This window comes from Gopherus evgoodei, chromosome 3, assembly GCF_007399415.2.
Source record: "Gopherus evgoodei ecotype Sinaloan lineage chromosome 3, rGopEvg1_v1.p, whole genome shotgun sequence".
Lineage (NCBI taxonomy): Eukaryota > Metazoa > Chordata > Testudines > Testudinidae > Gopherus > Gopherus evgoodei.
The window spans coordinates 192,001,714-192,012,999 of NC_044324.1; the positions used below are offsets into that span (position 1 = coordinate 192,001,714).

The window sequence follows — 11,286 nt, forward strand, 5'->3', positions numbered from 1 at the left end:
ATGTACCCGTAGCCGGGCCTGCTCGCAGGACGCCGGGACAAACAGCGCCTGTTGGGGCGGTCCCGAGAGGCGGCCTCGCGGTGGCCATGCGCAGGGAGGGAGCGCGCTCTTCGCGGGTTGCGTTTGATTTACAGCCAGATGGCTGGGGCCGGGTGCGCGTGGCGGCCCCGAACTCGCTGCCTGCCCTGGGTCCGTCTTGCGGCGGCCAGGAGGATAACGCTCTACGGAGCCGGCCCAGAGCGCCGCCAGCAGCGGCCAGGTCGGGGGTCGGGCTCTCAGCGTGGCTCATTATCACATTCCCCTGGTTACGTTCAGAAATATGTTCTGCCTCTGGGTCTTCATGTGACCAAGTTCTCCTCAGCTGGCAGAGGAGGGCTGACAAGCGGGCAGCGCTGGCACCAGGGCACAGACAGATCGTCTCTAGTCGGTCTGTCAGCGGCCCTCGGATTGCAAGTGTAACTTCTCTGGCGCGCACACGCAGGTAGTGAGAGTTGGTCGTTAGCCTGAAAGATGCTGCGTGTCCTCATCTCCACTGAAGTCAGTGGGAGTCCAGGGCGCTCAGCACCTCACAGAAGTGGTTTCAGAGTTTGTTTTGATGTATGTGGCTGCGGGTGGGTGGGGAGTGGAAACTTTCTTTGTGCTTGCTGGCGATTTTCAGCTCTTCATAGAAGCCTTATGTTAAGCAAATGGAGTAAAATAAAATAACTTGGCCTTTTTTTTGCTGCCCATTGTTACAGGTAATCCCTAGGGACTCTCTGGCTGTGGAAGTGACGTGTTCACTAATGAAGACTAGATAAGTGTCAAACAGGTAGGTACTCTGTTTTACTTAAACAGCCAAAGGGACTGTAGAGGTTTTTTTTAAGCCCTGTGCTGAAAAATGGACTCTTGGTGGAACTATTCTTTTATTAGAATACTGTCAAGCATAGTGGGGTCTGCCTCTGTCCCCTGGCTGTTGGCTCAGTAAGAATGTTTAATCATAATGTTAGTAGCAGTGATTAAAGACCAAACAGTGAGCCTTATCCAGAGTGTTACATGAATGTAAAGCTGATGTGTGATCAGAATATTAATTGTTTTACTTCTGATTTACATCAGCATGATATTAAAATCAGGCGTTCAGATGCTATTGTGATGGGGGGGCTATATAAATACATAGTAAAATATTATATTATTCTGCAGGGGGAGAAGTATGTTCTATTGAGCATTTAGCTATTATATGGTAAATATCATCTGTTAAGCTTACATTATTGTTTACATCTAAAAGTATAAAATATTTTCTGAGATCTGTGCTGTTTTTAATTAAATAGATTTTATCATGTCATGTTTTTACAAATTTGTGCAGTAGAAATACATTTCTTTAAAAAACTAGAATTGAAATATTTATTGGTGTGCACCCAACACCCCAAATAAACACATTAAGGAGTACCTGGCATGCTTCTAATTAATTGCACACTTGCTTTTCCTCTGCCCCTTCTCTGGAATATATGTGAACTTTTTCAGTACTTCCTATTTGATGCAACACCATAGCATGTGTTGTACTGGTCATTTCATACCTGCCATTGAAGAGTGATGGAGACTGAAGCCTGTGTGCATTGTTGATTATTCTCTCCCCCTTCCCCCCTCCCCTCACAGCCGCCCCTCCATCCACCCACATTGCAAGTTGCTTTTTAATTAAGTTAATATAGTTTGGAGGAGGGGAGGGGGGAGAGGGAAGAAAGAAGGTGTCTTATGTTCTTTCTTTAGGTAGACTCTGGTCTCCAGTACTATTCAGTAATGGATCTGATGCTGCAAGCAGAATTTCAGTATTATAGGCATTTCCGCTGAGGGCTAGTGTATGCCTTGCTTTAGCATTCTGTTCTGTCTCTGCTCAGTTTGATACTGAGAGTTAATCTATATCTTCATTTTCTATTACACTGTTGTTAGTACTAAATATTATAGTATCACCCAGAGGCTCCACTCAGGATAGGGGCCCTGTTGTCTTAGACACTAGATAAGAGAGAATCCTTGCCCTAGAGGTCTTACAGTTTAAATGAAACGGAACAAGTGGAGCATAAGTTCTAGGGATATAACATGCAAGTAAACGAATGTGATGAAGAATTGGCAGAATTTTGTTAGATACACTTTCTAAAAAATAGCTTTAATTGGAAATAGAAGCAGGGTGAGGAATGACAGGAGTGAAGAAGCTGGAAGATTAAGAGAGTAGGAAAAGGAAAGAACGAGAAGACAGTCAGATCTCATCATATGCCTGGAAGGAGTCATGGCAGTGATGAGCTTTAAAGAGGATAAAGTGTGGTAGCTTTATGGCTTATAATATACTCTTCCCCTGCATAAGGGGTGGCATGGGAGAAAGTACAAAGGTGTTCTCTACCAGCCAGTTAGCTTTTCCTATTAAAGACTAAGAACATTGGAGCAAAGTCAAAGGTAGATTTTTCAATAAGTTGTTAGAACAACTAGGTAAGGTAGGACTAAAGCCTGGTCTACTCTTAAGATTTACAATATAACTAATTTGATTAGGAGTGTGTCTTTTTTACTGAAATATCTATACCTGAAAAAACTCTAGTGTGGATGCAATTATGCTTTTATAAAGGTGATTTATACTGGTATATTTTACAGGAATAGCATTTATGCATACTCTCTCTCTCTTTATCTCTCTAGCAACTTTTTACTGATATAACTGCATCCACACTAAGGAGGTTGTACTGCTTTAACTATACTGGTGTACTTTTTAGTGTAGGCAAGCCCTGGGTTATTAAAGGCCTTAAAAGTACAGAAAAGAAGTCTGTGTTTGATGTGGAAGTGAAGGGGAAGTAAGGGGAAGGATCTAAAAAGGGGTTGATGTCAGGTTGAGGAGTGAGGAAGACTATCTTAGGAGCAGATTTTGAGTGGACTTGAGGGGAGCAAGTTTGAGGGGAGTCAGGCCCAAAAGGGAAGAGGTTATAGTAGTTTGGTTGCAAAATGACAGGAATTTGAATCAGAATTTTAGGTGTGCAGAGAGAGGGGAAAGGCCAGGTCTTAAAGATGCTGTGTAGAAAGAAGCAGCAACATTTAGATATGGCCTGAATGTGTGGGCTTAGAGAGAGAGAGTTGAGGCAAAGGTATCGTTCAGGTTATAGTCCTGAGCAACTAGAATGATGATGGTGATTTCCACAGTGTTAAAGGAGGGGGAGAAAGGATGGTGGAAGGTGGCTGTTTTGGCTTGGTGGAGTTTTCACTGATGCGCTGTATATGAATGACAAGGTATCAAGATAAGATACTAGAGTGAATAGAGGAAGATGAGCTAGAAAGGTAGACTGGTGAGTCACTTCTATAAGATGATAGTCAAAGCTATGCTTGTAGAAGAGGAGGTAGCCAAGGACAGAGCCTCGGGGAATTCCTATAGAGAGGGGGAAAGAGGAAGACAACAGCCCACTAAATGAAACACATCACAGCCAGTTGCTGTGAAGGCGATTAATGACATATGCAGAGAATTATTGGGCAAAGGTCAACATGGTTTCTGTAAGCGGATATCATGTCTTACTAATCTATTAGAGTTCTTAGAAGGGATCAGCAAACATGTGGACAGGGGGGATCCAGAGACATAGTGTACTTAGATTTTCAGAAAGCCTTTGACAAGGTCCCACACCAAAGGCTCTTACGTAAATTAAGTTGTCATGGGATAAGAGGGAAGATCCTTTCATGGATTGAGAACTGGTTTAAAAGACAGGGTAGGAATAAATGGTAAATTTTCAGAATGGAAAGGGGTAACTAGTGTTGTTCCCCAAGGGTCAGCCCTAGGACCAATCCTGTTCAACTTATTCATAAATGATCTGGAGAAAGGGGTAAAAAGTGAGGTGGCAAAGTCTGCAGATGATACTAAACTGCTTAAGATAGTTAAGACCAAAGCAGACTGTGAAGAACTTCCAAAAGATCTCACAAAACTGGGCAACAGAATGGCAAATGAAATTTCATGTGGATAAATGTAAAGTAATGCACATTGGGGGAAAAATAACCCCAGCTAAACATAAAATATGATGGGGGGCTAATTTAGCTACAGTAATTAAGAAAAAGATTTTGGAGTCATCGTGGATAGTTCTCTGAAGATGTCCATGCAGTGTGCAGCGGCAGTCAAAAAAGCAAACAGGATGTTAGGAATCATTAAAAAAGGGATAGAGAATAAGATGGAGAATATCTTATTGCCCTTTGTGACAGACCCAAACCAGTGGGGTACAGGAGTCTAGTAGAGGGCAAATATACTGGTCACTGGATGAGTAGTTTTCTGTTCCCTGAATGACCAGAGCAGGGGCTGCACTAGAGTAATTGGGAACCTGCTAGAACCAATGAAGGCAGAGAGGCTGATTAGGACACCTGCAGCCAATCAAGGCAGGCTAATCAGAGCACCTGGGTTTAAAAAGGAGCTCACTCCAGTCAGGCAGAGAGGAGCCAGAGGAGCAGAAGTGCATGTGAGGAGCTGGGAGCAAGAGGTGCAAGGAGCTGAGAGTGAGAGGGTGTGCAGCTGGAGGACTAAGGAGTACAAGCATTATCAGACACCAGGAGGAAGGTCCTGTGGTGAGGAGAAAGAAGGTGTTGGAGGAGGCCATGGGGAAGTAGCCCAGGGAATTGTAGCTGCCATGCAGCTGTTACAGGAGGCACTATAGACAGCTGCAGTCCACAGGGCCCTGGGCTGGAACCTGGAGTAGAGGGTGGGCCCGGGTTCCCCCCAGTCCTCCCAACTCCTGATCAGACACAGGAGTAGTTGACCTAGACTGTGGGGAAGATCACTGAGGTGAGCAAATCTGCCAATAAGCGCAGGACCCACCAAGGTAAAGGAGGAACTTTGTCACACTTCTGTAAATCCATGGTACACTCACATCTTGAATACTGCGTACAGATGTGGTCTCCTCATCTAAAAAAAGATATATACTGGCATTAGAAAAGGTTCAGAGAAGGGCAACTAAAATGACTAGGGGTTTGGAACAGGTCCCATATGAGGAGAGATTAAAGAAGTTAGGACTTTTCAGCTTGGAAAAGAGGAGACTAAGGGGGGATATGATAGAGGTATATAAAATCATGAGTGATGTGGAGAAAGTGAATAAGGAAAAGTTACTTGTTCCCATAATATAAGAACTAGGGGCTACCAAATGAAATTAATGGGCAGCAGGTTTAAAACAAATAAAAGGAAGTTCTTCTTCACACAGCGCACAGTCAACTTGTGGAACTCCTTGCTTGAGGAGGTTGTGAAGGGTAGGACTATAACAGGGTTTAAAAGATAATTGGATAAATTCATGGTGGTTAAGTCCATTCATGGCTATTAGGCAGGATGGGTAAGGAGTGGCGTCCCTAGCCTTTGTTTGTCAGAGGGTGGTGATGGACGGCAGGAGAGTGATCACTTGATCATTACTTGTTAGGTTTACTCCCTCTGGGGCACTTGGCATTGGCCACTGTCGGCAGACAGGATACTGGGCTGGATGGACCTTTGGTCTGACCCAATACGGCCATTCTTATGTTCTTATGATTGTGACCTTAGATGAGGAATAAGCAAGCGGAGATAAGCTTTTAAAGGTATTTTCATGGAAAAGTTGCTAGTAGTAGTTAAGAATGAGGGCAGAAAAAAAATCATAAAGGAAGGAGGCCTCAGTAGCTCTAACATTATGAACCCTTTTTTTGGTTGCTAAAAAATAAACTTTTTAAAAGGGCATACCTCCCTTCTACAAGGTGCCAGCCTGCCAATACTGGAAACCAAAGTCTCCTAACCACAGAACAGATAGATCATGAGCAATGAGAGTGTTTTGCCTCACGCAACCTTGATTATGTTCCTCAACTCTGTTTTAAGACAACTGTAGAGAGAGACAAGTTCAGATTCCATTTCTGTTTGATTTTTAGCATGTGTGAGGAACTGGGCAGCAATGATAGGCATTATGAGGTTAATTTTTAACTGTCTGGATAGCTGTCCACTGAAAATGTGATAAATCTGATTTGTGTAATGCACCAAACAGCTGTCTTACTGTACTTACTACAAATCTTATTATAGACTTCTGATTTAGTGTTGAAAGGACCCGTCAATATGGCCAATTCACTGAGCTATCCAGGCATGAGTTTTTCCTGAATCATCACCAAGGGTATGTGATGAGGATTCTTCCCAACCTGGGGCAATGACAAGCTGGTCTGAGGGCTCTGATTTTCACCCATAGCCCTTCTGCTTTATATTCCATCTTGTACAACAGCAGCAGCTGTAAATGCAACCAAGGCCCCAATTTTCTCTGAGAATATAACATTGTTTTGTGCATGTCACTAGGAATATCTGAGGGACAATGCAGTAATGTTCCTATCTGATTCTCACAGCTCTGCTGGCCTGAAATTCACAGGTCCATAGACTGGCCTCTTGCACATCCCCAGCCTAAAGTTTTTAGCCCCTTACCTAACACATTGTGATGTAAAATCGCTTCCAATTCGGTCAGCATTCAGGAATCTTATTTCTTGTGTAGAGAGTGATCCCATGCAACTCTGACAGTTTGTCACAGGAGGTGTTGCTGATGTTAGATCTTCTCTTGGTATATTCCAGCAAGAGTTCTTTCTTTTAAAAAAGAGAGTTTTGTATTTGTGAATTGTAACTATAAAAATAAAATAAAAATACTGGGTATATTGCCTCTTACAATCTGACTAGTGTCTTGTTCATCATGGTCCTGCACAATCATTTACACCAGTGCAAAATAAGTGCAAAATGTTTCCGCATGTCAATTGTCACATTTTGTACCTCATTAGCAATCAAGTCTGGTCTAAACTTGAAAGTTATACTGGTATAAATATTTCAGATACAAGTGTGAATTTTTACCAAAATAGTTATATTGGTACAAATCCTAGTATGGACTCAGTTAAATTGATATACAGGTGCCTTATACCAATATAGCTTATTTTCTTTCCCACATGAAAATAAGGAGTAATGGTACAATCACATTTATCTCAGTATAACTGCATTCACTTCACCCACTTTAACTACATCTGTATAGTTAGAGCTATACAGCTTTTGTGAGTAAGTGAGCACGTAGTCTTCAAGAGAGACTAACTCAACTTGAATTTGGTGAGAGTTAAACTGAAAGGGGAACAGCATTAAGAACCTCAAAATTAGGAAGGGTCAGTGTTTACATGGAAGATGCACATAAACAGGTTAACCAAATATAGTATCTGACAATAAAGGAAGATGGAAAAAGGAAGTCAGCTGAGTCCTAAAATTAATAAATTGTCTAGAAGAGATTAAATTAACAAATATAATTGTTTTGTAGCACTCACTTCTCTTGAGGGAAAGAAAGATGCAGTTGAGTTGTATCCTTCATAAATGGGAATTTAGAATGACTGGGAAATTATTCTAAGTGAATTTTGAAAAACTTATTAAAAAACATTTGCAGTAAGTGTTTAAGGGTTACATTTCTAAAAAGACCAGAAGTCTGCAGACAAAAATGCATGCACATGCTTCTTTTCCGACAACAGGATATTCAAATTCCTTGCTCTAATTGTTTACTCACATTTGTAGGCATAATTGTGTGTACATTTTTACGTGAGGACTTCTACCTGTTTTGAAATTTTGTCCCGGTCATTCATTTACAGTCACTTGTATTACAGAAATATGTATTTTGTTCTGTTTTGGATTATAGAGATTTACAATTTAAAAGTAAGTCAGGAAATCATAATTACTGTGTCATAATTTCCAGAGCTAAGATATTTGAATGTCCCAGGTGCTTCACAACCTGTTACTCCTAAAGCTGTGTGGCTCACTTTTCTGTTCAAATATCTGGGACCCTGCAGCACTGTGAGTGGAATCATAGAAGATCAGGAGTGGAAAGGACCTCAAGAGGTCATCTGGTCCAGCCCCCTGCTCAAAGCAGGACCAGTCCCCAGACAGATTTTTGCCCTAGATCCCTAAGAGGCCCCCCTCAATGATTGAACTCACAACCCTGGGTTTAGCAGGCCAGTGCCCAAACCACTGAACTATCCCTCCCCCATGCAAGCATACATCTACATCATCAGACAAAACAGAAAGCACTAGACAAACAGTTCTGGTGGGGGAGCTGCTGCATTTAATTTCTCAGCCTCCCTACTCTGCCTCTTACCTTGTAAATGGAGCTTAGCCCAGACACTGGCTATGTCAGTTTTTCACCAGAAGTTAAGAAAGGATGGATGGAATTGGAAGGGATGCAGATCTGATTTCATTAAACTGATGACGTGATGTTGTACTGAATGATTATCAGCTATTGGTGCTGGAGGACAGCATGACATGACTATTTTTGGGCTGTGATGCTTTAGCTTTTAAAACAAAGTAATATTGACCTAAGGTGTTCTTTACTACACAAAGACAGTAAATTGTTCAGGCTATTTTAAGTAAAGTTCAGAAGGGTATCATTTATCCTTTCATATTTCAGATTAACTTTTTCAACACGTAATACATTTGCAAGGGGAAGCAACTTTTATTTTGTTTAGATTTGAAGTGTACGTCTGTAGGATTGATAGTAGGAGTGCCACCTTTTAAGATTCACGCCAACAGTTCTACTAGTTGCAGTGGTACATCTCTCAACTCTCAGAGCTCATAGTTCTATGTTTCTAATGAGAAAAATGTGTTTGAGTGTGCTAATTTCATTGCTTCTCATTTTCTACATTTTTATCAGTGCTTAAAAGATATTGAACACTACATTCTTCTGTATGGTCAAACTAGACTGTTAGTCAACCCTGCCTAAAACAGACCTTCATCAGATTGTCAGCTTCTAGTTAGTGCCTTTATGTACGCTTACAATAAGAGAAAATACAGGGAATAAATATGAGAATATGGGAAGAGTTGAGGAAAGGGTACATGAGCACTGAAGTCTTTATAAAAACATTCTCCTCCCCCTTAGTTAATAAACGATTGCTGTTTTCCAGATTTTCTTCTTTCTTGCCCTTAAAAAGTTGGATCTTCCCAACTTCAGTAATTGCCTCTTGCATAATGACCTTAAGCCTAAATGATAACCTTTTGTGTGTAAAGAATTTTATGGGCCACTTTGATTGCCCCTTCATTATGTCCTTTGGGGTATTCCTCCTCATCCTGGCACATAGCCCTGTCCTTGGTCCCCATCTCCTCTCCCTCCACATCTTGTTTGTTTGTTCAACCTCATCTGAAAACAAATTCAACTAGTATTTCTGTGCAGAGTACTTGCAGATCTACCTACCTGCTCCAGACTTGTCAGCTTCTGTCAAAGCTAAAGTCTCAGCCTGTCTCTCTACATCATCTTTGGATGTGTAGCTGTTAGTTCATGCTCAATGTGGCTAAAACAGAGCTCTTAATCTCTCCCCGCTGCAAGCCCTTCCTGGACAACACCACCATCCTGCCTGTCACTCAGGCCTGTAACCTGGGTGTTCTCTTCAATTAGGACTTCTCTCTAGGTCCTCACACCCAGCTGATGTCCAAGTCTTGCAGATTCTTTCTGCATAACCTCTCTTTAAGATATGGCCTTTTCTATCCATCATCCATGCAGCTAAAATTCTTGTCTAGGCTCTCATCTTGAGCCTCAATTACTGCTACCTACTTTTGTCTGGCCTTGACAAATGCAATCTTGCCCCACTCACATCCATTCAGAATGCTTCTGCACTCTCACTTGAACTACATCACCTCTCTTTTTGCATCGCTCCACTGCACTTCCCTCTTCTCTATTGCATCAAACTATGCTATTTATTGTTATATTCCAGGCCCTTCACAGCCTACCTATCCTTTCTCATTTAGTATTAAGAACTTGACTTCTGCTTACAGTTGCCCATGATGAGAGCCTCCATTGCCCACTTGTTAAATTTAAAAACAAGCATCTTCATGTTTTCTCATGTGCTGCCCCTCATGTAGGAGGAATGCCCTACAAACATCTGCTAAGTCACTTCATTGTTCTCCTTCAAACCTGTCCTTAAACTCTTTGCCATGATGCCTACAAAAAACTTGACAATGCTTAGGCCACTGGTGTTTTGAGACCACTAGGTATCATACCAACAAGTATTATCACACTGTTTCCTTGTAGTATTCATCGTTTGTCTCCTTCCTGCTTTCACTGACTTGGGTTCCTAGGTGCTATGATAATACACATAGGTGGTGGTAGTAGTAGTAGTAGTAGTAGTAATAATAATAATAATAATAATAATAATAATGGTTCTTATAAATAATTTCTAGTATCCTCAAGGGGTCTGTGTGTTGTACTTGTGTGTGGAAGGCAATATGATCTTGAGTAAATGAAAGAATCTAATCACTTCACTGTCTTTTCAGTTGTCTGCTCACCTAGCTTTTATCTGCTTTGTTTCCTGTTCATCTGCAGGAAATGTGAGGCAGGGAAGAATTTGAAAGAAAAAAGCAAGAAAATGAATTTGTTATTAGGGAAGTATAAAGAATCTCATAACTGCAGATCTTTTCTGCTTTTTCATATTTTTCCTCATAACAAGCAGGGCAAATTTACAAGTAAATTGGAGCAAAGTTTTCTGGTTTCTCTGGTTTACAGTAGACACCAGCAAAGGTAGATGTGAAGCACCTCTCTGTTAAATGTTAGTAAGAGTCTGAGAAGATGGAAAAAATATTATATTGCAGTTTCAGGTTAAAGATTTAGATTGCATATTCATCTAGTGCTGTAATTATACATTTTAATAACTGTCTTTATATATGGTGGAGCATTTTTAGTGATCATGTTACAGAATTTCAGGCATAGAAAAGGCTTACGCGTATATAACACGCTGCCTTCTAACTTCACTTTGCAGCACAAATAAAGGTGAGTTCTGTCGTCATTGCAATTCCTGTACTCATCTGAATTTTTACAAAATAACTTAAATTTATATAACTTCTTTTATTGTAGAGCTCCCCAGGTACAACACTAGGGGATGGTCTTGACCAATAGCAGGGCAAGCTCCTCTTACAAAAGGACCATGCATATCAGATAAGACTGTTGTTCTACACAAACTGCATAGTATTTGTTTAATCAGTTTCACAGGTGACCATTTTGGGATTTGAACCTGTGGTGCCAGGGAGTCAAAATCTAACACTTAGACCTTTATGCTGTCTCCTCAGTCATTGTTTTGGAAAGGAGTTTAGAGGTAGATTAGTGGAGTTTTGTTTTTTTTGTAATACAAACATATTTAGGCTAGGATTAAAATCTCTACCTTTGACACAAAAATTAGACACAACATTAACCAAAAGGAAAAAATATCAAGCACATAATATACAGAAGATATGTATAAAATGGCTTGTGGTAAAGAACTGCTCTGATCGCATATTCAGCTCCATGTAATGGACCTTGTTTTGAAAGCAATCGTGAGGCATAG

The 11,286-nt window shown here is 41.0% G+C and overlaps 1 protein-coding gene across 2 annotated transcripts in view; it reads left to right on the forward strand.

The window, feature by feature from the left end:
• The window catches only part of ASB3 (ankyrin repeat and SOCS box containing 3), a 117,347-nt gene that overhangs the window by 234 nt on the left and 105,827 nt on the right, over positions 1-11,286 (forward strand). For both annotated transcript variants that reach the window (XM_030557734.1, XM_030557736.1), the window contains exon 2: positions 738-808. The gene's annotated coding sequence lies outside the window, so the exon portion shown is untranslated. The remainder of the gene's footprint in view (positions 1-737; positions 809-11,286) is intronic.